Source organism: Bubalus bubalis, chromosome 4 (assembly GCF_019923935.1).
Source record: "Bubalus bubalis isolate 160015118507 breed Murrah chromosome 4, NDDB_SH_1, whole genome shotgun sequence".
Taxonomy (NCBI): domain Eukaryota; kingdom Metazoa; phylum Chordata; class Mammalia; order Artiodactyla; family Bovidae; genus Bubalus; species Bubalus bubalis.
The window spans coordinates 159,573,663-159,596,351 of NC_059160.1; the positions used below are offsets into that span (position 1 = coordinate 159,573,663).

At 43.9% G+C, this 22,689-nt stretch overlaps 1 protein-coding gene across 3 annotated transcripts in view; it reads right to left on the reverse strand.

Moving 5' to 3' along the window:
• Positions 1–22,689, reverse strand: part of GRID1 (glutamate ionotropic receptor delta type subunit 1) — a 688,259-nt gene that overhangs the window by 23,517 nt on the left and 642,053 nt on the right. The window lies entirely within an intron of this gene.

The window sequence follows — 22,689 nt, forward strand, 5'->3', positions numbered from 1 at the left end:
CTCAGTGCTCAGCTTTCTTTATGGTCCAACTCTCACACCCATACATGACTACTGGAAAAACCATATCGATGATATGGATATTTGTCAGCAAAGTAATGTCTCTGCTTTTTAATACGCTGTCTAGGTTGGTCACAGCTTTTCTTCCAAGGAGCAAGTGTGTTTTAGGTTCATGGCTGCAGTCACTGTCTGCATGATTTGGGAGCCCAAGGAAATAAAGCCTTTCACTGTTTCCATTGTTTCCCCATCTTTTTGCCATAAAGTGATGGGACTGGATGCCATGATCTTAGTTTTTTGAATGCTGAGTTTTAAGTCAGTTTTTTTCACTCTCCTCTTTTGCCTTCATCTTTATGGAGAATCAAAACCAAGTATCAAACACTATCTTTGGGTCATGCCATCATGGGCGACTTCTGCCGATTTCTTTTAGTCTCTGGTGCCTGATGTTTTCTGCAACTCAGTCAACCTTTCTTTTGTGGTTGCAGCTGCCAAAGAGGGTCATTTTAGTGATCCGGCCTTCATCATAGAGCACAGGGCAGTGAAAAGAGTAGGATTCTGGATGAAGACACATCCCGGCTCTTTGGTGAACCTATAGTGTGTGTGTGTTAGTTGTTCAGTCAGTCCAGCTCTCTGCAACAACATGGACTGAAGCCCACCAGGCTTCTCTGTCCATGGAGTTTTCCAGGCAAGAATACTGGACTGGATTGCCAAGCCCTCCTCCAGGGGATCTTCCTGACCCAGGGATCGAACCCAGGTTTCTTGCATTGCAGGTGGACTCTTTACCATCTGAGCCGCATGGGAAGCCTGGTGAACCTGTAGACCTGGGGCTAATAATCACTTCCTGGAGGACTATTCTGAGGATGAAATTACAGGAGAGAATGCACTGTGCCTGGCACACAGAGCGGAACCAGCACAAGCTCCTTCCTCTCCTCTGGCAGCCCCCAGCTCGATGTTGAAGATCAATCCATCAGCTGTCACTAACACATCTTTCCTCCCACCTCTACCCCTCCCGCCAATCATTCCTCTGCCTTGACTAAGTCAGCAGCATGCTCTGTGTGGCGTGTGTGTGTGCGCCCGTGAGGATGTCTGTGCATGAACATATGCATGTGTGGAAGTTAGTGTGCACACACACGAGTGTGCATGCGAGCACCACAGACCCCAGGGAAGCAGCAGAGAGCTGAACTCAGATACTAAGCACCTAGAGACCAAACAGAGTTTAGAAAAAGGAGATCTTCAGCTGGAGACATCTCGATGGTCTCTCAGCAGAGAAGAAAGAGGCCTCCAAAATGATGTGAAAATGTAAGGCAGACACTCAGCGGGACCCTAGGAAGTGTTCCCATGGCCTCCTCAGGAGGCTGCAAGGAAACCTGCTACCCAAGGAGCGAAAGATAATGACCCTTCACCTGGATCAGCCCCTGGAGCAGAACCAACAGGCAAAGGAGGGCAGGTTCAATGAGAGGAGGGGGTGGGGTGGGAGGAGACAGCAGCTGGGTTCTCCCACGATTCATGCCGTGGCCGCTTTCCTAAAGCATCCACAGGGTACAAAATCAATTCAGCTCTTGGCTTCAGACCACAGTGAACAGGATGGAGCTGACAATGAGATAACACAACCAAAGGGGCAGCAAGAACACCTGGTGGGGAGATGTGTGTGCATGTGTGTGCGTGGCCATGAGCACAGGCATGAGCCCTGAAGTTTTGTCTTGGTGGTTGGTCAAGTGAGGCTTCCCCTTACCTGGGTGAGAGGACCAAGATGATAGAGCCTCCCCAGGGCAATCGCAGCAGAAAACTGTTTCTGATGGCTAAGCAGGGAGTCTGCAAAATGATCTCTGCCAATGATTCCCTTCCCACTTCTTGCACTCCTGTGTTCTGGAGTAACACAGAATAGTGAGGAGCAGAGCTAGTGGTGGAGAGAACGCCAAGCCCTTTCTCAGGCCTTCAATGCTCTCACCCTAACATTACCTTCTCTTGGATTCCTCAACTTCCTTTACAGAATCTTCAACTCCATTTCATAGAAAGCGTGGCATGGTATGTGGGTGAGAGCAAGGGCCTGGAGATGAGCAGAGCAGGCCTTTTTTCTAGTGTCCTTGGCCAGGTACCTGAACCCTCTGAGCCTGAGTCACCTCATCCAGGAGACAGGAGCAGCAGTCCCCACCTTCTCACCCAAGAGACAGCACAGAAAGTGTCTGAGGCAAAGGAGCTTGAACAGTAAGACACTCTCCTTGTGATCACGAAAATCATCACCAGCATCATCCTTACAACTTAAAGTTTGGATTTTCATTAAATGCAGTTGCCTCGGGGAAAATAACATTTGAAATTGTCCTCAGCCACCAGCCTGGTAAATTAGAAAACCTGTAAGATGGGGTCACAATCTTACTCACTCACTATCAATTTGTAAAAATGGAAAATGAATCCAGACAGTCCTTAAGATCTTCTCCAGCTTTAACATCCTCCAAGTTTAAAATACAGACCAGTGGTTCTCGGAGAGTGTTCCCTAGACCAAGAGCTTCAGCATCACCAGAGAAATGTAAATCCCCAGACTCTATTCCAGACCCACTGAATAAAAGACCCTAGGAGTGGGGACCACCAATCTGTCTTAATATTATCTCTCCAGGTGACCCTGATGTGTGCTAAAATTGAGATCCAATGATAGAAACCTCAGTGAAATGAATTTCTGATCTTCTCTTGAGAGTAGGTTTAAGAAGGAAAAGAATATTATGGCTCTAGGGTCTTGAGCCAGGGCCCAAAATGGAAGAGGGAATCACACAGGGTTGAGACCAAGATTACTAAAAGCAAACATTAAAGCAAAGTCACACTTTACATCTTTTTCCAGAAAATCATTCTACTTGATGCCTTCCCATCCATTCTCTTCTAAAATAGTTCAGGATAAACTTCCACAGTACAAACTGTGTCCATTTCTCAAGGAAATCAAGACTCAGGAAAGACTGCCCGAGACTATAGAACCAGCCACTCTGGCACAGCATCATCCCAGGTCTCCTTGGCCACAAGTGGCCTTCCTTTATCCCACATTAAAAGTTCAACATCAGTAGCCCCAGAGAGGCATCTAGAGCTCCCTGAGCAGCTGGCTCCTATCAGACTGCCAAATTCTGGACAAACTTTGCTAATGATGTCCACCTGCAGCACCTGACCTTATGGAAGCTTTATAGCTGTTTTCCCTTTTAGGGCCTTTAGCACTCTAGGGAGAAAGAATCTTAGTGAACCAAGTACTGTCTCAGTGGGAAAAGGTTTCTCACAACTCCCAGGGAGGAGAAGCTGGTTTGGTACCAAGGAAAAAAGAAAAGCCCTAATTTGGAAGAATCAATAGCTCCTTCTTCAGAAGTCTGAAGTTGTACACCATCAGCAAAACTGAGATCATAAACAACCTTCTCAGCAGGCCAAAGGGACACATCGATTTTCAGTGGTTTGTCAAAACTTTAAACTGTCCCAACACCATGGTAAACAACAATCTAATCTGAGTTATTCCATGGGAAAGATTAAGAATGATCTAAAGAGAGAGTAATTTGCTTTGCTTAGATATTGAACAGATTAGGCAGAGACAAGAATACAGAATGAGAAAGGCCCATGGAGGAAAGGGAAACAACCCAAGAATACACGAACCCACGCAGCACAGAGAATGGGCATCCATGAGGTCAAATATTCCGTGGAGAAGCCCAGAGATAGGGCCTTGAAGATACTCCCTGTGTGCACATAGGCATGAACAAACACACACACACACACACACACACACACACACACACATGGAAGGATGTGAGCCCCTTGGCCATGCATGTCCTTTTCACTGCCCTGGTATAATGTCTGGCATACAGTTGGTGCTGAATAAACATGTGTAAAGTGATAAATGCAGAATTTGAAGGCGTGACTACTAGAATCTGAGACGCCTGGGTACTTAAAGCAGGCTGCATTGGCTCTGTCCTGTTTGCCCCTCCCAGTCTGCCCTCCACCCTTCCTTCTCCGGCAACGTCTTTCAGAGGCTGATTTCATGGATAGTATCAATGGTCACCTTGGCTTCTGGCTAAGAGTCACTTCCTAAGATTCAAGAATAAGTCAAATACTGATATAATTAAAACAGCAATCATGCCAGTAAGTACTGTTCATTCAAGCATATGTTCTCAGATTTGAGAGGGCCTAAGAATCCCCGCGATATGTTCAAATACAGATGACTAGCCTCCCTGCAACATGCCTTCTCCAGGTTCTGATTCATCAGGTCCAAAGTAGGGACCATGAATTTCATTTCTACATGTTTCTGGATGAGGCTGATGCTAAAGGCCCAAAGAACACCCCTGGAAAACTACTGTGTTAAAATACACTCTACAAGGCACTGTACTCATCCATTCACATCACCTCTGGACTTTATAATAAATCTGGAAAGACCCAGTATTATTATTCCTACTTTTTTCAAATGAGATAACTTTGTTCAGCAGTAAGTTAACTTAGCCAAGATCTCATCTCTGGCACAAACTCAGTTCTCGTTAACTCAAACCCCACACTCAGTGGATGCTATGTGGTCTTAACTGAGCACTTGACGCCACCGAGACAAAGTGCCAGTGAGATTCATGAAGCTACACCCTGAGGCCAGCCTGTATTTGCTGTCTGCAGTCACATCTTGGTGTTTCTTTAGCCATAAAGGGTCTTTGGGAACTGACAACTCAGACTATAAAGGATGAGGAGAGAAGCAGTAAAATTGTATGTGATCACGATTCATATTAAAAACTATCCTTTAATTGGTTCAGAGACCATCCCTGCAGGGTTTATGTTGAAGAGTTGTCTCATTCTCTAATCCCATTTGTAGCTAAGGATTCCTTTATGGCCTTTGCTAAAATGTCAGCCTTGAGGGAGGGAGAGAGAAAGGCTCTCACAACAACCTTTCACACTTTGAGGAGCCACAAAAGAGGTCACGTCCTGACTGAAAAGATCCAAATGGACTCCCATCCCTCACAGAACCAGCTCTAAGCTCTACCTATCAGGAGGTACAGCTTTGTAAAGTCAAAGAGTCAGAACGATGAGGCACTAGAGAGATTGCAGGGGCATGGCCCGGATGGAAGACAGCTGCATGGTCCAGGGACGCAGAGCACTCCCTCCAAAGGGTGACGATGCCTGCTCAGCACATCCCCACATTACCAAGTGAGGTCTGAGACCTGGGCTGCACGGAAAGGTTCAGGACTCCTTCCATGTGAAGATTCTTAAAATATCAGAAATACCAAATTTCCCTGCCGAGCGTGCTCTTTACCAGACTCCTTGCCACTCCAGTTTCCTCTGTCTGAGCCTCGGGAAGCATGCTTTTCTGAGCTCTTGCTGTTATTACTCTCCCTGATTTGAGTTAATCCACCTCTCAGTTCTCTCTCTGCCTCTCCTTGTCCACTTCTGCTTGTGTGTGTCACACACACACACTCACACGCTAAAATTTTTAAATTTAAGGTTCAAGGCCAATCTTAGTAACTCTATGTCAGAGAGTAGAGAGACTCCATCAGAGGTTCCCATCACAGTGGAAACAACTGCTTATACCCAAAAAGGTTTTTTGTTGTTTTTTTATTTTTTAAACTGAAGAATAGTTGATTTGCAATGTTGTTAGTTTTGAGTGCATAGCATAGTGACTTAGTCTTTTGTTTGGTTTTTGAAGATTATATTCCACTGTAGGTTATTACAAGATATTGGGGGTAAGTCCCTGTACTGGACAGTAAATGCTTGCTGCTTCCCTATGTTACGCACAGCAGTTTGTGTCTGTTGATCCCGCACTCCTCCTGTGTCCCTCCCCGGCTCCTCCTCCCCTTTGGCAACCATGTCTGTTTATGCCTGTGAATCTGTTCAGTTTTGCACACACGTTCATTTGCATTTTTTTAGATATTGCACATAAATGATATCATACAGTGCTTGTGTCTCTCTGACTTATTTCACTGCACATAATATTCTCTAGGTCCCTCCACATTGCTATAAGTGGCAACATTTCATTCTTTTTATGCCTGAGTAATATTCTATTATGTATGTAAATACATGGAGGTAGAAAGAGTGCAATAATCTTCAGGCAAATTGTTTAAACTTTGAGTTTTACATTCCTTATTTTCAAAATGGAACTATCACAAGATGCCCTCAATGGTGAAAACAAAGTGTATGAACACAATACCACACATAGTAATTTCTTAATAAATGTTATTTTCCTTCCCCTCTTCTCTTTCTTTGTTCTTGGACAAACAATATTATACCAAGAAAATGGAAATAAAGATAAGGTAAACAAAAACTGCCAACCATTTGACTGACACAATAAATCAAAATTGTTCTCACCAGTGACTGCTTCTGGATTTTAATGTGATCAAAAAACAAAACAATTCAGTTCAAAATACAAAAACTTAAGTCATAAAACTCAAAGCCATAATATTCAGTGGAACACACAGAATGGAATCAGCCCACATTTATAGCTAGCACTAAGGTGAAGTGTATGAGACCTGTGTACAAAGCAAATTACAGGGCAGAGGAAATCTGAAGAATAAAATCAGGTTTAGGGGGAGTGAACGTCCTCCCACCCTTCTAATGAGGAGTTTGAAAATAATCAGCGTTAGCATGATGGCACGGATATTGGTTTGATTCCAGAGCTTATCCTACCAAATTATAAAAATCGCAGAAGAAAGTAATTGAAGAATTCATAACGAGATTTGCTTGGCAATGTTCAAAATCCAAAGCAAAGTAATTTTATAAAGGAGGCACAGAGGGGGCTTTCCTTGATCTTTGCACTGTATTATCCCAAACCAATCATCATCAAACAAAATTAAGCTGCAGGGCATTATGAGGGGGACAACTTAGTCGATTGTATGGAAACCTGCTTCAGGAGACTGACTAAACACCTGCCCTTCCTACCCTTCCTCACCCCTTTTTGCTCTCCCTGCAGCTAGGAGAAGGAAATGGCAACCCACTCCAGTGTTCTTGCCTGGAGAACCCCAGGGATGGGAGAGCCTGGTGGGCTGCCATCTCTGGGGTCGCACAGAGTCAGACACTACTGAAGTGACTTAGCAGCAGCAGCAGCAGTAGCTAGATCCCAGCAGTCCTGCTCATTCTTCTTGAAGAAAGATGCCCATGGGTGTATTTCTGAATACTATCATTTCTTTTTCACTTACTGATTATTTATTTTGTTTGATTTTTAAAAAGATAAAACATCTGGATGTCCACGTGTGTTGCCCCTGCACCTACCTCTACTCTAGGCCCTGGGACAACAGATGAGTAAGAGACAGGCCTGACACTACAGAGGCTCAGAGTCCAGTCAGGATGTGACAGAGCAGGGCTCTGAGGATGGGGCGGCATCTGATGAACCTGGTCTCTGGGAGGCGCAGGGTTTTGGGGAGCCCCTGACCCTGCCCTGAGAAAGCAGGAGCTTCAGTGGGGGTCAGGAAGAGCAAATGCTCCTGCTGAGGCCAGAGAGATAACCAAGAGTCAGCCTGGCCAACAAGGAAAGGGAAGGCTTTCCAAGCAGGAGAATCCTGGGTGTGTAGAGGAGGGGAGAGGGGAAGAAGCTGCTCAGCTTTCCTGTGATGAAGACACTAGGTAAGTGGGAGTAGGAGCTGAGATCATGCATCTCTTCCATTTTTTGCAGAGTGTCACCAGGTAATGACACAGGAGCTAGAGTGAGAAAAGTATTGAGTTCAAACCCTGGGTTTGATATTGACTCAAACTTGATTTTCAGAAGGTCCCTTGCCCTCTTTAAACTCTAGTTTCCTAATTAGTAAACAAGTTGTCTAGAAGTCCAGTTCAGCTTATTTAATGCCTGGAAAAAACTCAAATTCCCACCCTTGATCCATCCCAGGCCTCTTTCATGGTAGCCATTATGATTAAATTAACCTTCTGGTTGTTCAAACACTGATGCGAGGCCCCAAAGGAAGGAAGGAAAACTCTGGGTAAAGTAAGAAAGGAAACACATATGTTTGAAATAACATGACCATACCAAACCAGCCTTTGTCAAACCTAACTCAATTTAAAGAGGAAAGCATCAAGCACACTCTTACATATGAACTGAGCTCAGCACTGCTAAATGAGTTGACTAACAAATGAATGAATAAATGAATGAATGAAAAATTCAAATATTTCAAAGAGCAAATCATTGTGTACTCATGTTTTTATGTACATCAGTTCTGATTAATAAGCAAAGGTAGGTATCTAACCATCTATTCAATTTCCTCGAATGCACCAAAATTCATGAATTTTGCCTAATGTAGGCCAAGGAAAAAGTGAGTTGAAGAAAAAGTGATTTCTTCTCCATTCAGTCCCCAGAACAATAAAGCAAAATAAAGTCAAAATACATATATACCTATAAGGAGAGAAAGAGAAAGAAATTTTTATAAATCACAATAAAGGATTTTATAAAAGTAGAAAAATACCAATTTATAAAGAGACTTTTCCTACTAAAGATAAATCCACAAGGATTTAATGGGAAAAAAAACACTGAAGCCTGTATCCTTCTGATCCCCAAGATAGAATGTAATTTATTCAAAGCTGTGCTTCTGGCAATACTCAGTAATATTTTGTCGAGAGCTTTAAATGTTTATATCCTTTTTCGACACCATGTTTCTACTTTTGCGAATTTGACTTCAGGAAATAAATATACTAACTGAACAACCATTAGGCATTAAGGTGTTCATTATAGTCTTGTTTGTAATTCGTGAAAAATTGTAATAGACCCAAATAATACTCAGGAAGGAAATGCTTAATTTTACCTATATATGATGAAATATTAAGTAGCCACTAAAATGGTTTTTAAAGTTTCACAACACTGTTAGAAAGTGCAGGATAAAATGTATTTTCTCTAACATCCTAATTATGCAAAATATTTACAGAGATTTGAAAAGACTTCCCAGAAATACAAGAGTTCCTAGAGCCTTGGTTAGGTGGTTGAAAAATATACATTTGACTGGTTCTTTTCTGTTTATTTTCAGAAATATTCAACCTTTTAAAAATGGTGATATTTATTTAAATGATATCTATTTTCAAATTATAAATGTATAATCTAATATTTCCTTTCAAAACCTCTTATTTTAAATATTGGCATGGATTGGGGGATATTTAATCTAAGTGCCCTTGGAATTGGGTTGGACCACAGATTTAAAGGGGCTTCCCTTGTGGCTCAGCTGGTAAAGAATCCTCCTGCAATGCGGGAGATTTGGGTTTGATCTCTGGGTTGAGAAGATCCCCTGGAGAAGAGAATGGCAACCCACTCCAGTATTCTTGCCTGGAAAATCCCATGGATAGAGGAACCTGGTGGGCTACAGTCCATGGGGTTGCAAAGAGTCGGTCATGACTGAATGACTAACACTTTCACTTCACAGATTTAAATCATGTGAAGAAGGCTCAAGTGTATTACAAGATCAAGACACTGAGAACTCCGCCGGAGACCCAGAGAAGGGGTTCTGCAGACAGCAACTGTTAAACAACGAAAAGACCAGCGCCGTCATTCTCCTACAAGGAAACTACACGTTTAGTAGAAATAAAAATGGGTTCTGTTCTCATGGTGTTCCACTCTCCTTTCTGCCTCTCTGGTTTCCCTTATTTTTTCTCTGTATGTTATTTCCTGCTTGTCAGTTTTCTCTCGCATTCTCACATTTGTGTTTTCAAAACTGAAAAGGAATTGAGGAATCTAGATTGCCAAATGAAGGTACATGACAGGACTACCTTAGGAAGCTTTCCTAACCTCACTAAGCAGAATAAATACTCGATTTCTGTTCTCCTACCCTTTTCCACACTAAATCACAGCCATTTGTTTATCCTTCAGAACTCAATAGGGATACCTTGAAAAAAATAACAGCTAAATCCAATGCTTTATATTCTGAACTCAATGCTAATGAAAACACAGCATATAAAAGTTCATGGAATTCAGCTAAAACAGTGCTTAGAGGGAAATGTATAGCTTTAAATAGTTGTATTGGGCTTCCCTGGTGGCTCAGTAGTAAAAGAATACAGCTGCCATGCAGGGGACATGCAGGAGATGCGGGTTCAATCCCTGAGTTAGGAAAATCCCCTGGAGGAGAAAATGGCAACCCACTCCAGTATTCTTGCCTGGAAAATCCCATGGAGCTACAATACATGGGGTCGAAAAAGAATTGGACCTGACTTAGCGACTAAACAACAATAAATCCTTGTATTAGGAAAGAAAACAGGAGTAAAGTCAATGATCTAAGTTTCAACACTACAAAGACAGAAGATGTAAAAGCAAATTGAAACCAAAATAAACAGATGTAGGAAAAAATCGCAAAGGAAAAACCATGGTAAAGAATCTCCCTGCCAATGCAGGAGAGGCAGGAGACTCCGGTTCGATCCCTGGTTCATGAAGATCCCCTGGAGTAGGAAATGGCAACCTACTCCAGTATTCTTACCTGGAGAATCCCATGGACAAAGAAGCCCGGCAGGCTACAGTCCATGGTCCCAAAGAGTCAGACACAACTGAGCATCTGAGCATGAAACGGAGAGGACCATATGGTCTTTGCCTCTCCACCCTGTCCTCTGCCTGCCTTTTGCCGGTGGAAAACTTTAGTCAAAAAATAAGTTTAATCAGAGAAGTGAGAAATGCTGAAACAAAGGAAAACTGTCAAAGGAGACTAATAATAATGTAGTCATAAAGAATAGTCAGGGACCTTTAGTTCTTTCTCAAGGGCTCTAGATGATATTCTGAGCCATATCCTGTGAGCTGTCTTATAGATACCAGAACACCAGGCGGAGAAGGCAACTACATGATGACCAGACTGGACCCAGGGCAAGAGCTGCCACAATTCCGAGAACTGACCGCAAAGACATGGGACCACACAGACCCCAGAACTGACGATGAACTGTACCTAAAACAACCAAGACGATGCCAGTCACACCACAGATGACCAGTCTGAAGATGACTGTTAGAGATGACTGTTTTGTTTCTGCATGTAGCCTGCTCCCCACTCTGTATAAAAGCTCTCACCCCCTGCTTCTCAGGGGTGGGGGAGTCGGCCTTTGGACAGATGTCTGCCACCCTCCCCCCTGCCAGCTGCCGGCATCAGAGATAAACCAAACTTTCCTTTCCACCAACCTGGCCTGTTTACTGGCTTTTGAGTGATGAGCAGCCAGACACCCCCATGCATACCTTTCAGTAACAAGCACAGACACAAGAAAAAAAAAAAATACCAAAAATCTGAATCAATAAGATAAACAACTGAGAAAAATCAATAATATCAAAAGTTGATGTTTTAAAGGGAAAAACTATGTTTACATATTTAAAAACTCAACAGTGTAAGGTTATAACTTTCCCTCCAAATATCCATAGAGTCAATGTAATAGCTATCAAAAATCTCAAGTTTTCTTAAGGAAATTGGCAAGATGATTATAAAATTTAAATGGAAGTGCAAAAGCTCTAGAACTCTCCAAATAATCTTAGTTGAAAGCACAGTCTGATTTAAAGAATTATTATAAAGCTATAGTGATTAAGACTTTTTATTAGCATAAAAGTAGATCAGTGCAACAGAATAGAGAATCTAGAAACAGACCAACATATATGTCCAATTGATTTTCAATCAAAGCATCTAGTCATTTGTTAATTAAATATAAGTATTTTTAATAAATGGTGTAAGAACATGTAAATATAATCTGTGGCTTCCCAGGTGGCTCAGTGGTAAAGAATCCTCCCACCATGCAGGAGACACAGGTTTGATCCCTGGCTCAGAAGATCCCCTGGAGGAAATAACGACCCACTCCAGTATTCTTGCCTGGAAAATCCCAAGGACAGAAGAGCCTGGAGAGAGCCTAGTTGGCTACAGTCCGTAGGGTCACAAAGAGGCAGACGTGACTGAATGACTAAACAGGCACTCACGCACCAGAAATTCACCAAGTGCTTCATGTGCTCAGCCGCACAGCTGTGTCCACCTCTTTGCAACCCCATGGACTGTAGCCTGCCAGGCTCCTCTGCCCATGGGATTCTCGAGGCCAGGATACTGAAGTGGGTAGTCATTTCCTACTCCAGGGGATCTTCCCGACCCAGGAATGGAACCCATGTCTCTTGTGTCTCCTGCACTGGCAGGCTGGTTCTTTACCACTAGCACCACATGGGAAGCCCACCAGAAATTCATACTGGTTGCTGTTGAGGTCAGGGGGAGAAGTTTCTAGAAAGTAACATGAGAAGACTTTTGAAGATGATGGAAATGTTCTACACAGTTGGCCCTCTGTATCTGTGGGTTCTGCCCTGTGAATTCAAGCACTGTGTATGATGAAAAATATAAAAAGACAATTCCAGAAAGTTCCAAAAAGAAAAACTTGAATTTGTTGCTTGTTGGCACTGATTTGCATTTCATTTACATTGTATTTACAACTATTTACATAGCATTTACATTGTTTTAGGTATTGCAAGTAACCTTATAATGATTGATGATTATTTAAAGCATACAGGAGGATGCTTGCAGTTACATGCAAATACTACCCATTTTATATAAGGGACTTGAATATCCATGAATTTTGGTATCTGCAGTGTCCTGGAACAAATCCCGCTCAGATACTGAAGGATGACTATATCTTGTTTTGGAGTGGTGATTACACAGTTGTATATATTCGTCTAAACCCATGAACTAAACACTTAATGTACATGAGTTTTATTATTTGTCAATTATACCTCATAAAAAGACTAAGTGTTATTTGTCTTCATATTTTTATCATGCTCTTTTTCTAATATATAGCAAGTGCTAAGGCAATTTGCCGACATCTACGCCATGTCAGCTGTAGTACTGGAGTCCACACTGGACACTGTACCAGAAGTGGGGCCACTTCTGCACTGGTAAACACAACTAATCTGGGCAGGCTTGTCTTGGTCTCACAGGTAGCCCAGAGAGGTGAATTCTCTTGACCAAAGCCACCGATTAAATTTGGTGGAAAGTGGAACTTAAATTCACATCTCCAAGCTCTTAGGTGGAAACTATTCAAATTACATGTCTTGAATGGATGAATTAGTGAATAAGTGGACAAAGAGATAATTGAACTTGCAAAAAGGATATAGTACCTTTTGAACAAGTACAAAAGAAGAGAGATGGATGATTATCCAGTATGAGTGTCTGAGAAGAATGAGGCGTCTGGAATCCCCAATCTGCATTGACTTGGAAGCAGGAAAAGGACAAACGTGTATCTTGGGGCCATGCCTACAAGGCTGCTAACAGACTTGCTGGTTTCCACTGTACAGGCTGCCTAGTTTGTATTAGCCCTTTCTGTTGCAGGTGGTGGGGGAAGCAGGGAGTGGGGTCAGACCTGCATCAGTGGTCCCCTTCATTGACTTGACAAAATCTTCCTGATCATTGAACCCAGCATCTCCCAAACACAAAGAAGTGTCATCCCAGATAAGCCTCTTCCTGCTCCTCCATAAGGACATCCAATATGCCATGGAACCAGAATGCTTCCTCACGTCTCTCCTTCCAAATGTGGGGCATCAAAATTCCTGATCCTTCCATGGAAGACTGTAGTGCTTCTAGGGACCACCTTTTCTGCCATAAGGTATGGTCCCTGGCACTCGGTGGGGAGTGTACACAATGAGAGCATCCCCTGTCACAAAGCAGAGAGCCCCGGGGAAGAAACAAAGGGAGGTGTTGATGGGTGATTGTTGATGGGTGATACCCACATGCAATCTGGCGCCAGGGCAAGCATTAGATCAGTGTGGAAATAAATAAGATTTGTGAGCCCGTTTTCTTCCTGTATTTGCATTCACACTTTATGACCTCAGCGATATTTACTGAGTCAAAAAAACCACCTTCTGTTACGATTGCTCGACTCCACAGTGACTTCCCTCAGAAAAATACTGTCTCCAGCCACAGGGTCTGAAACTGGCTACTTGTCTATTTATTCAAAGAGCCCAGTGAGCTGCGAAGATTGACATTTAAACTATTAAACTACATTCTATTTGACAATGTTATTAAATATTAGGTCTGATTTATGGAAAGGCTTAATAAATTGGCAGCCTGGGTCAGCCCTGACACTGCACAGAAACTGTTATGGCTGGATGTTACTTGAGAGAGTTGATCAAGCTCAAGAAAAATAAAGTCCCGCCATCAACATTTAAAGTCTGATTTCATGTGACATAGTTATTATCATATAAATTCAAACCATTTGCCAGCTCAATTCTGCACCCCAGACTTTCTCTAATTGATATTTTTAATAATTGGGAAATCAAAAGATCCAATTGCAGACCTAAATAACCTCTGCTATGTCACATGGAAAGAGGTAAGGCTTTTAAACATGGGAGCCGGCCATATATCTTGCTGCCTTGGTGTAAAAGAGGAAGGGAAATAGAAGCACAAGTGAGCAGTAGGCAAGGAGGGTGCAGACACACTGGTTATGGAAATGGGGATGTAACCCCAATGCAAGAGGCAAAGTTGGAGTGAGATATGATTGTACTATGGCTTACTCACATCTGTGTGACCTTGAACAAGCCACTTAATCTCCCTGAGGGTCGGTCCCATTTCTACATGATGGAGATAATGACAATCAAGGAGTTCTGTTTAGGATGAAAAGAATAATATATGTAGATCATCTGGCTGAGTGCCTGGTACATAGAGACTGCTCAACAGATTTCAGGGGGGATTTAGGCCAGGCCAGGAGTGAGGCTGGGTCCAGGGTAGTGGGGGGAGTCTGTAGTGGGGGGAGTCTGTGTGCTGCCAGAGTTAGGTGGAAAGGACAAGAAAGGACACAGCCCGTATGCTACTAGACGGTATGGAACTAGGTGCCTATGTGCTGTTAGATGATGTAAAGGCAGAGGAGGACGACCTACTAGATGTGCTCATGCATTCTTAGATGATACAGAGCTTAGATGATGAGCTACTGGATATGTCTATGAGCTATCAAATGACATTACCCTAGAGGAAATATCCCTGGAGCACCCATTGCTCTGGACTCAGATCAGATCAGATGAGTTGCTCAGTTGTGTCCGACTCTTTGCAACCCCATGAATCGCAGCACACCAGGCCTCCCTGCCCATCACCAACTCCCGGAGTTCACTCAGACTCACGTCCATCGACTCAGTGATGCCATCCAGCCATCTCATCCTCTGTCATCCCCTTCTCCTCCTGCCCCCAATCCCTCCCAGCATCAGTCTTTTCCAATGAGTCAACTCTTCACATGAGGTGGCCAAAGTACTGGAGTTTCAGCTTTAGCATCATTCTTTTCAAGGAAATCCCAGGGCTGATCTCCTTCAGAATGGACTGGTTGGATCTCTTTGCAGTCTAAGGGACTCTCAAGAGTCTTCTCCAACACCACAGTTCAAAAGCATCAATTCTTCAGCACTCAGCGTTCTTCACAGTCCAACTCTCACATCCATACATGACCACAGGAAAAACCATAGCCTTGACTAGATGAACCTTTGTTGGCAAAGTAATGTCTCTGCTTTTGAATATGCTATCTAGGTTGGTCATAACTTTCCTTCCAAGGAGTAAGCGTCTTTTAATTTCATGGCTGCAGTCACCATCTGCAGTGATTTTGGAGCCCAGAACAATAAAGTCTGACACTGTTTCCACTGTTTCCCCATCTATTTCCCATGAAGTGATGGGACTGGATGCCATGATCTTTGTTTTCTGAATGTTGAGCTTTAAGCCAACTTTTTCACTCTCCACTTTCACCTTCATCAAGAGGCTTTTTAGTTGCTCTGGACTAGGGGTCCTCAAAACTTTTTCTATAAAAGGCCAGATAATAAGTATTTTAGGCTTTGCAGACCATATGGCCACAACTACTCAGCTGTACTTAAGTAGCAGAAAAGCAGCCATAGACACTGTGTAAACAATCGAGCGTGTGTCCCAATAAAACTTTATTTGTAAAAGCAAGTGACAGGCCAGATTCAGCCCATGGATCATAGTTTGTAGACACTTTCCTGACAAGTGCAGGTGGCTGAGGGAAATGAAAGCAGTCTCACTTTGCTCACCAAGGATCAACAGAATCTCTTTCCTAACAGGCGGGGTATTGAGCCTGAAAGCAACTATAAAGCCATTTCCCTCGTCCCGCCCATCAAGGAGTTCACAGAGGGTAACCTCCTCACTGATGGCACCAGCTACACCGCCGATTTATGCGTTTCCGGTCAGCCCAACAACGAACAGATGACTCATTCAGGGACAATCCAGTATTTATTGAGAATTAATGGGGCCAGGCAGGTTTGCTCTAAAAACTGCACACGGTAGGCTTTCAATAAATAAACAGAACTTCTCTCCCCTTCCAAATTCCTTTCTGCTCTCTTCACCAGGAGCCAGAAAGGGCTGCCTCCTCCTTATCTCAGTGATGGCTGGCATGAAAGAATAGGTCACAGTAGCAGGGGCAACCATGACATAATTCCTTTCTCTGGTTCTGATACTGGGCAAAAGTGATCACCTCTTGCTAAGCAATTTCCCACCTAAATTGGTTTCAAGTCATTAAAAGCTGCAGCACTCCCAAGGAAAAAAATAATAGCAGCTCTCTGAGGTTACTCACAATATCAAGCTCCTTGACTTTAGCAGCAATTAGACATTGTTCCACTACCAAGCACTCTGGAAATGGACCCAGGTCACCAATGAGTAACTTGAAATTAGAAATGGGAGCATCCTCCTTTTGCGAAGGCAGTCTCCTTTGTTATTCTTTGGGGGCATCCAGTCCTCATCTTTGCCAGGCTGCCTGCACTGCACCCAAGCGAGTTCTGTCTGGGATTTGGAGAAGTCCCGCCTCCCTGAATACCAAGGCCACACTCATATTTCCCAGGATGCTGGATTTTTCCTTGCAGTTTCTAGATTCAAGATATGACCCTCACTCAGGGCATAACCCTACCTAGTCAAGTCTGCCAGGGATTCACAAAGCATTTGAAGCCATCGTCTGGGGGGTGAGGGCAGTTCCATAAGGGCAGGAGACAGAAAGAGCTTCAGATAAGCATGTAGGCACAGCAGCCACCCAAACAGGCACTTGTAGAAGGAGGGTTTGAGAATGAATCTGAGCACTCCTTGCCGTAAAAAAATGCAGGGCACTCTACTTTCTGACGGTACCATAAACTCACTTATATGACACCAGTCATAAAACCCTTACCATTTGCCTAGTGCTGACAGATTGTTTGTTTGCTTGTTTGTTTTCCTTAAAGATCCAAATGCAAGAGGGAGATTTGTGACCTCCAAGGCTGCTTGGAGTTTATAAAAGGAAGGTATCATAAAAGCAACTCTGTATTGGAAAAAGATTAGATTCTGTACCATGAAGCTTTAGGCATTTATAAAGAATGCAAAAGGCAATGGCACCCCACTCCAGTACTCTTGCCTGGAAAATCCCATGGACGGAGGAGCCTGGTAGGCTGCAGTCCATGGGGTCACAACGAGTCGGACACGACTGAGCAACTTCACTTTCACTTTTCTTATTTGCATCTTCCACCAATTATTCTTTAATTTTTTTTTATTCATTAGTAAGACCCTAAATATCATCAGAGGATGATGTAAATAGGATGATGGGAAGATGCTTCTCTGAGGACCCATTTCCAGATTTATTGTGCTCCAGAGGGCTTTATTGGTGGTGTCTGCCTCCTTGATGTACTCCAGGAGTGAGAGAAGTCATGTACCTGGGTGCCTGCAAGGAGAGAAGGGAGCTGGCGTGGTCTGGGAGCCAAACTCTGCCTGGCTAGCCTGGAATTATTTATCTAAAAAAAAATAGGTAGGTGCAAAGAATAAGAATAATCACAAACTTTGGTTCATAATGAGGAATAAAAGATAAAAACAAAAAAACCTGTGACTGTAAAGCTAACACTGACCCTGACTTCAATCCAATAATATACTTCTCTCCTTCATCTTGCTCTGCTTCTCCCATGTGTAGTAACCACTACCCTGAGTCTTATATTTTACCTTACTTTAGATGTATGTATGCCTGTGTTTTATACACTATGCCAAAGAATGCTCCAACTACCGCAGAATTGCACTCATCTCACACACTAGTAAAGTATTGCTCAAAATTCTGCAAGCCAGGCTTCAGCAATATGTGAACCATGAACATCCAGATGTTCAAGCTGGTTTTAGAAAAGGCAGAGGAACCAGAGATCAAATTGCCAACATCCGTTGGATCATCGAAAAAGCAAGAGAGTTCCAGAAAAACATCTATTTCTGCTTTATTGACTATGCCAAAGCCTTTGACTGTGTGGATCACAATAAACTGTGGAAAATTCTTCAAGAGATGGGAATACCAGACCACCTGACCTGCCTCTTGAGAAACCTGTATGCAGGTCAGGAAGCAACAGTTAGAACTGGACATGGAACAACAGACTGGTTCCAAATAGGACAAGGAGTACGCCAAGGGTGTAAATTGTCACCTTGCTTATTTAACTTATACGCAGAGTACATCATGAGAAATGCTGAGCTGGAGGAAGCACGAGCTGGAATCAAGATTGCCGGGAGAAATATCAATAACCTCAGATATGCAGATGACACCACCCTTATGGCAGAAAGTGAAGAAGAACTAAAGAGCCTCTTGATGAAAGTGAAAAAGGAGAGTGAAAAAGTTGGCTTAAAGCTCAACATTCAGAAAATGAAGATCATGGCATCCGGTCCCATCACTTCATGGGAAATAGATGGGGAAACAGTGGAAACAGTGGCTGACTTTATTTTGTGGGCTCCGAAATCACTGCAGATTGTGATTGCAGCCATGAAATTAAAAGAGGCTTACTCCTTGGAAGGAAAGTTATGACCAACCTAGACAGCATATTAAAAAGAGAGACATTACTTTGCCAACAAAGGTCCGTCTAGTCAAGGCTATGGTTTTTCCAGTGGTCATGTATGGATGTGAGAGTTGGACTATAAAGAAGGCTGAGCGCCGAAGAATTGATGCTTTTGAACTGTGGTGTTGGAGAAGACTCTTGAGAGTTCCTTGGATTGCAAGAAGATCCAACCAGTCCATCCTAAAGGAGATCAGTCCTGGGTGTTCATTGGAAGGAATGATGCTGAAGCTGAAGCTCCAATACTTTGGCCACCTGATGTGAAGAGCTGACTCATTGGAAAAGACCCTGATGCTGGGAAAGATTGAGGGCAGGAGGAGTAGGGGTTGACAGAGGATGAGATGGTTGGATGGCATCACTGACTCAATGGACATGAGTTTGGGTGGACTCTGAGAGATGGTTATGGACAGGGAGGCCTGGTGTGCTGCAGCTTATGGGGTTGCAAAGAGTTGGACACGACTGAGTGACTGAACTGAACTGAAGAGGTTGCTATGTTGACTGCTATTTTCTATCAGTTGACCCGTGTGAAATTGCCTTTAATATTCTTCTTTTGGGCTTCCCTAGTAGCTCAGCTGGTAAAGAATCCACCTGCAGTGCGAGCGACCTAGGTTCAATCCCTGGGTTGGGAAGATCCCCTGGAGAAAGGAATGGCGGCCTGCTCCAGTATTCTGGCCCAGAGAATTGCACGGACAGGGGAATCTGTAGTCTGTGGGGCTGCAGAGCATCAGCCACAACGAGCAGCTGTCATTTTCACTCTTCTTTTACTCAATATTTATCCAGTTCAGATTCACCCACACTATTACATGAAGCTGTGGTTTAGTCATTTCCCTGCAGGTCTTTTTTAAAACTTGTTAATGCTCATTTGGACTGCTTCCAGAATCCTGGCTCTATAAGCAATACTACTACTACTACTAAGTCATGTCAGTCGTGTCCGACTCTGTGTGACCCCACAGATGGCAGCCCACCAGGCTCCCCCGTCCCTGGGATTCTCCAGGCAAGAACACTGGAGTGCGTTGCCATTTCCTTCTCCAATGCATGAAAGTGAAAAGTGAAAGTGAAGTCACTCAGTCGTGTCTGACTCTTAGCGACCCCATGGACTGCAGCCTACCAGGCTCCTCTGTCCTTGGGATTTTCCAGGCAAGACTACCATGGCCTTTCTTTTGTCTGAGGTGCTACAGAAGTTTGTTTGGGATGGATACATAGGAGTGGAATTGCTGGGTCAGTGGGTATGAAAAACTCCATTTTCTAAGAGAATGACAATTTGTTTTCAAAGTGGCAGTACTGAGTACACTCCCACCAGCAATTAACCACCTGTTATTCAATCCTCTCCACCACCTCTCCTTTGGGGCAAGTCTAGTTGATACAAAGTGATATATCTTTATGGTCTTGATTTTCATTTTCTGGAAACACTAATGACTGAACATCTCTTCACATGATTACTGACCATATGTGGTACCTCTTCTGTGAAAGTCCTGTACAAGTCTTTTGCTCATTTTTCTATTAAATTGTTTGAACTTTCCTTATTCATTTGTAGAAGTTTTTCGTGTAATATCCATATAGGATATTAATCCTATATTGGTTGCATGCACTGTAGATATTCACTCCCAGTGTGTGACTTGCCTTTTTATTTTCTTTATAAAGTGTCTTGTAATAAACAGAAGTTTGATAAAGTCAAAAGCTGCATCTTTTCTTTTAGAAGTTCTTTTTGTAGCCTTGTTGCAATGAATCTTCATAAGCATCCAGTTTGGATGGGGGTATTGGCTCTCCATGAGAGACAAAGAAAGCAGAGAAGGGAAACTCAAAGGCCATTTGGCTCAAGTCTTACATTTATAAAAGGCCTTAAATCAACTTTGTATTCATTATCCGCAAATGAGGTCACCTACAGCCACAAAGATCCACTGTCAGGGATGAAAGAAGACCCAGCAGCTCGAGGTGAGAGCACCGTATTTCTTTGCGCACGAGGACATAAGAAGTTTTAATAAACCTTGTGAGCAGAGGACTAGCACATCTATGCTGCATTCTATTATTTTTGTTATGATATCCCTTGGTTAAATATAAACATTCCAAATCTACCACAACATGTCCTTCTAAATGTTTCAAGTGTCTAAAGAGACCCCCCAGATGGGAAATTGACCAGGCTTCTCTTAACACCCAGAGGTTTGACAAGAAGACCTGGTGCTCCATGTAAACATCACTGGTGAGCTGTGGAGCTGGGATTCACACCCACATGTGCCAGGCTCCAGAGCCCAGACACTCTCTGCTGCTTAACTTTGCTAAATGACAGGGAGAAGCCACCCCAAGCTGACTGCCCTGTGAGCATGCAGACCACAGGGACTCCTAGACCACGCAGAGCCCTGCCTCAAGACACCATGCCAGAAGCCAGGCCCTGCTGCTTCTGAAGCAGGCCTCAGGCTCTGCCTCTCTCCCTGGACTGATTCTTGAGAGGGGCTGGCAAACTACTGAGGGCTTTTCTCATCATGAAGAGCAAGGTGGGTAGACTCTAGTGGCCTTGAAACTTTCTGGAGTCTCCCCATTATACCCACTGCCCTCTGCAGTAAGGCCAGGGCGTGTGTGTGCGTGCTCAGCCATGCCAAGCTCTTTGTGACTCCATGGACTGTAGCCCACATGGCTCCTCTGTCAATGATATTTCTCAGGCAAGAATACTGGAGGGGTTGCCATGTCCTCATCCAGGGGATCTTCCAGACCCAGGAATCAGACCTGTGCCTTTTGCATGTCCTGCATTTGCAGGCAGATTCTTTATGACTGCACCACCTGGGAAGTCCACAGTAAATCCAAGGGATTGCCAAATGACCAGGGATGTAGAACACAGGTGCGTGTGTGCGTGTGTGTGAATATGTGTGAGCATTAGTGTGTGTGTGTGTGTGTTTGTGTAGGGGAGCATGTGCATGAGTGACTGTGTGTGAGAGCCTGTAGGAATGTTCCGCGGAGGTAGCATTGATGGGTAGGAAAATGTAAGACACACTGAGGCAGGCTGGATGCAAGTGCGTGTGTGTGTGTGAATGCGTGTGAATGCGTGAAGATTCTGCAGAAGTGGTGGGGCAGGTTGAATAGAGAACAGAAGGGAAGACATGCTGAGCACGACGGGCTGGACAGAGGTCTACCCAGAGAGACAGGAGTGCTGGGCACTGTGCACATCTTTCTTGTATTGTTCACTAATGACCAAGAGTAAGTAGCCTCTGTACGTGAGGGTCACTGAGAAGAAGGTGCCACCACCCGAAACATCCTTACGACACCTGCCTTCATCCCACTATGACCTTCACATGTTCTGCAGCACGTGGCGGATAAACACCAAACCCCTCAGTCTGGAACCCCAGGCATGAGAACCTAATGAGGAGTGTGACCCACGTCTGATTCTCATCTGCATAATGAGACAATCACGATGAATTTGGGTCCCTGTGGAAACTCACTGAAATAAGTTAGCAACGTCTAACCATCTCTGCAGAATGGGTTCATCTTTCCCGCCCGTCCTCTCTGGCGTGGGCTCTTCTCACGCAGTGCTCCCTCAGTTCCACCCTGCCCCCATTCAGTCTCCGTGCTGGGCTTGCTGTCCTGACCACTGTCTCCCAAGCACACCTCTGCTCACAGTGGTCCCACATGGTGCCCACCCTTCCCTGAACCCTGTCCCCACCTCCTCTCCCTCTCCCCTGGTCCTCTGCATCTGCTTTTACTGAGTGTTCTTACTTGGGTGGGCAGACCCCTCTGTACCACCATCCTATGAGCCCAGGAAGAGGGATATCCAGGTCTTGGGCTTAACCTCCCTGCCCTTCCCTGATCCTTTGGAAACTTAGAAGGGCCTTAAGTTTCCCTTCTGCCAGCCCATTTGCATCTCCTGCCAAAAATGGGCATCTACCTGAAGAATGTGAGCCTCTTTACCCACATGTCTATGAAAAATGCCTGTTGACGCTGCTGAAGATGGGTCACCCTGCAGGTGACAGGGACACTCAAAGGAGATGCCTCTAGGAGGGTGTCTCCTACCGCAAGGATGACAGTCCTTA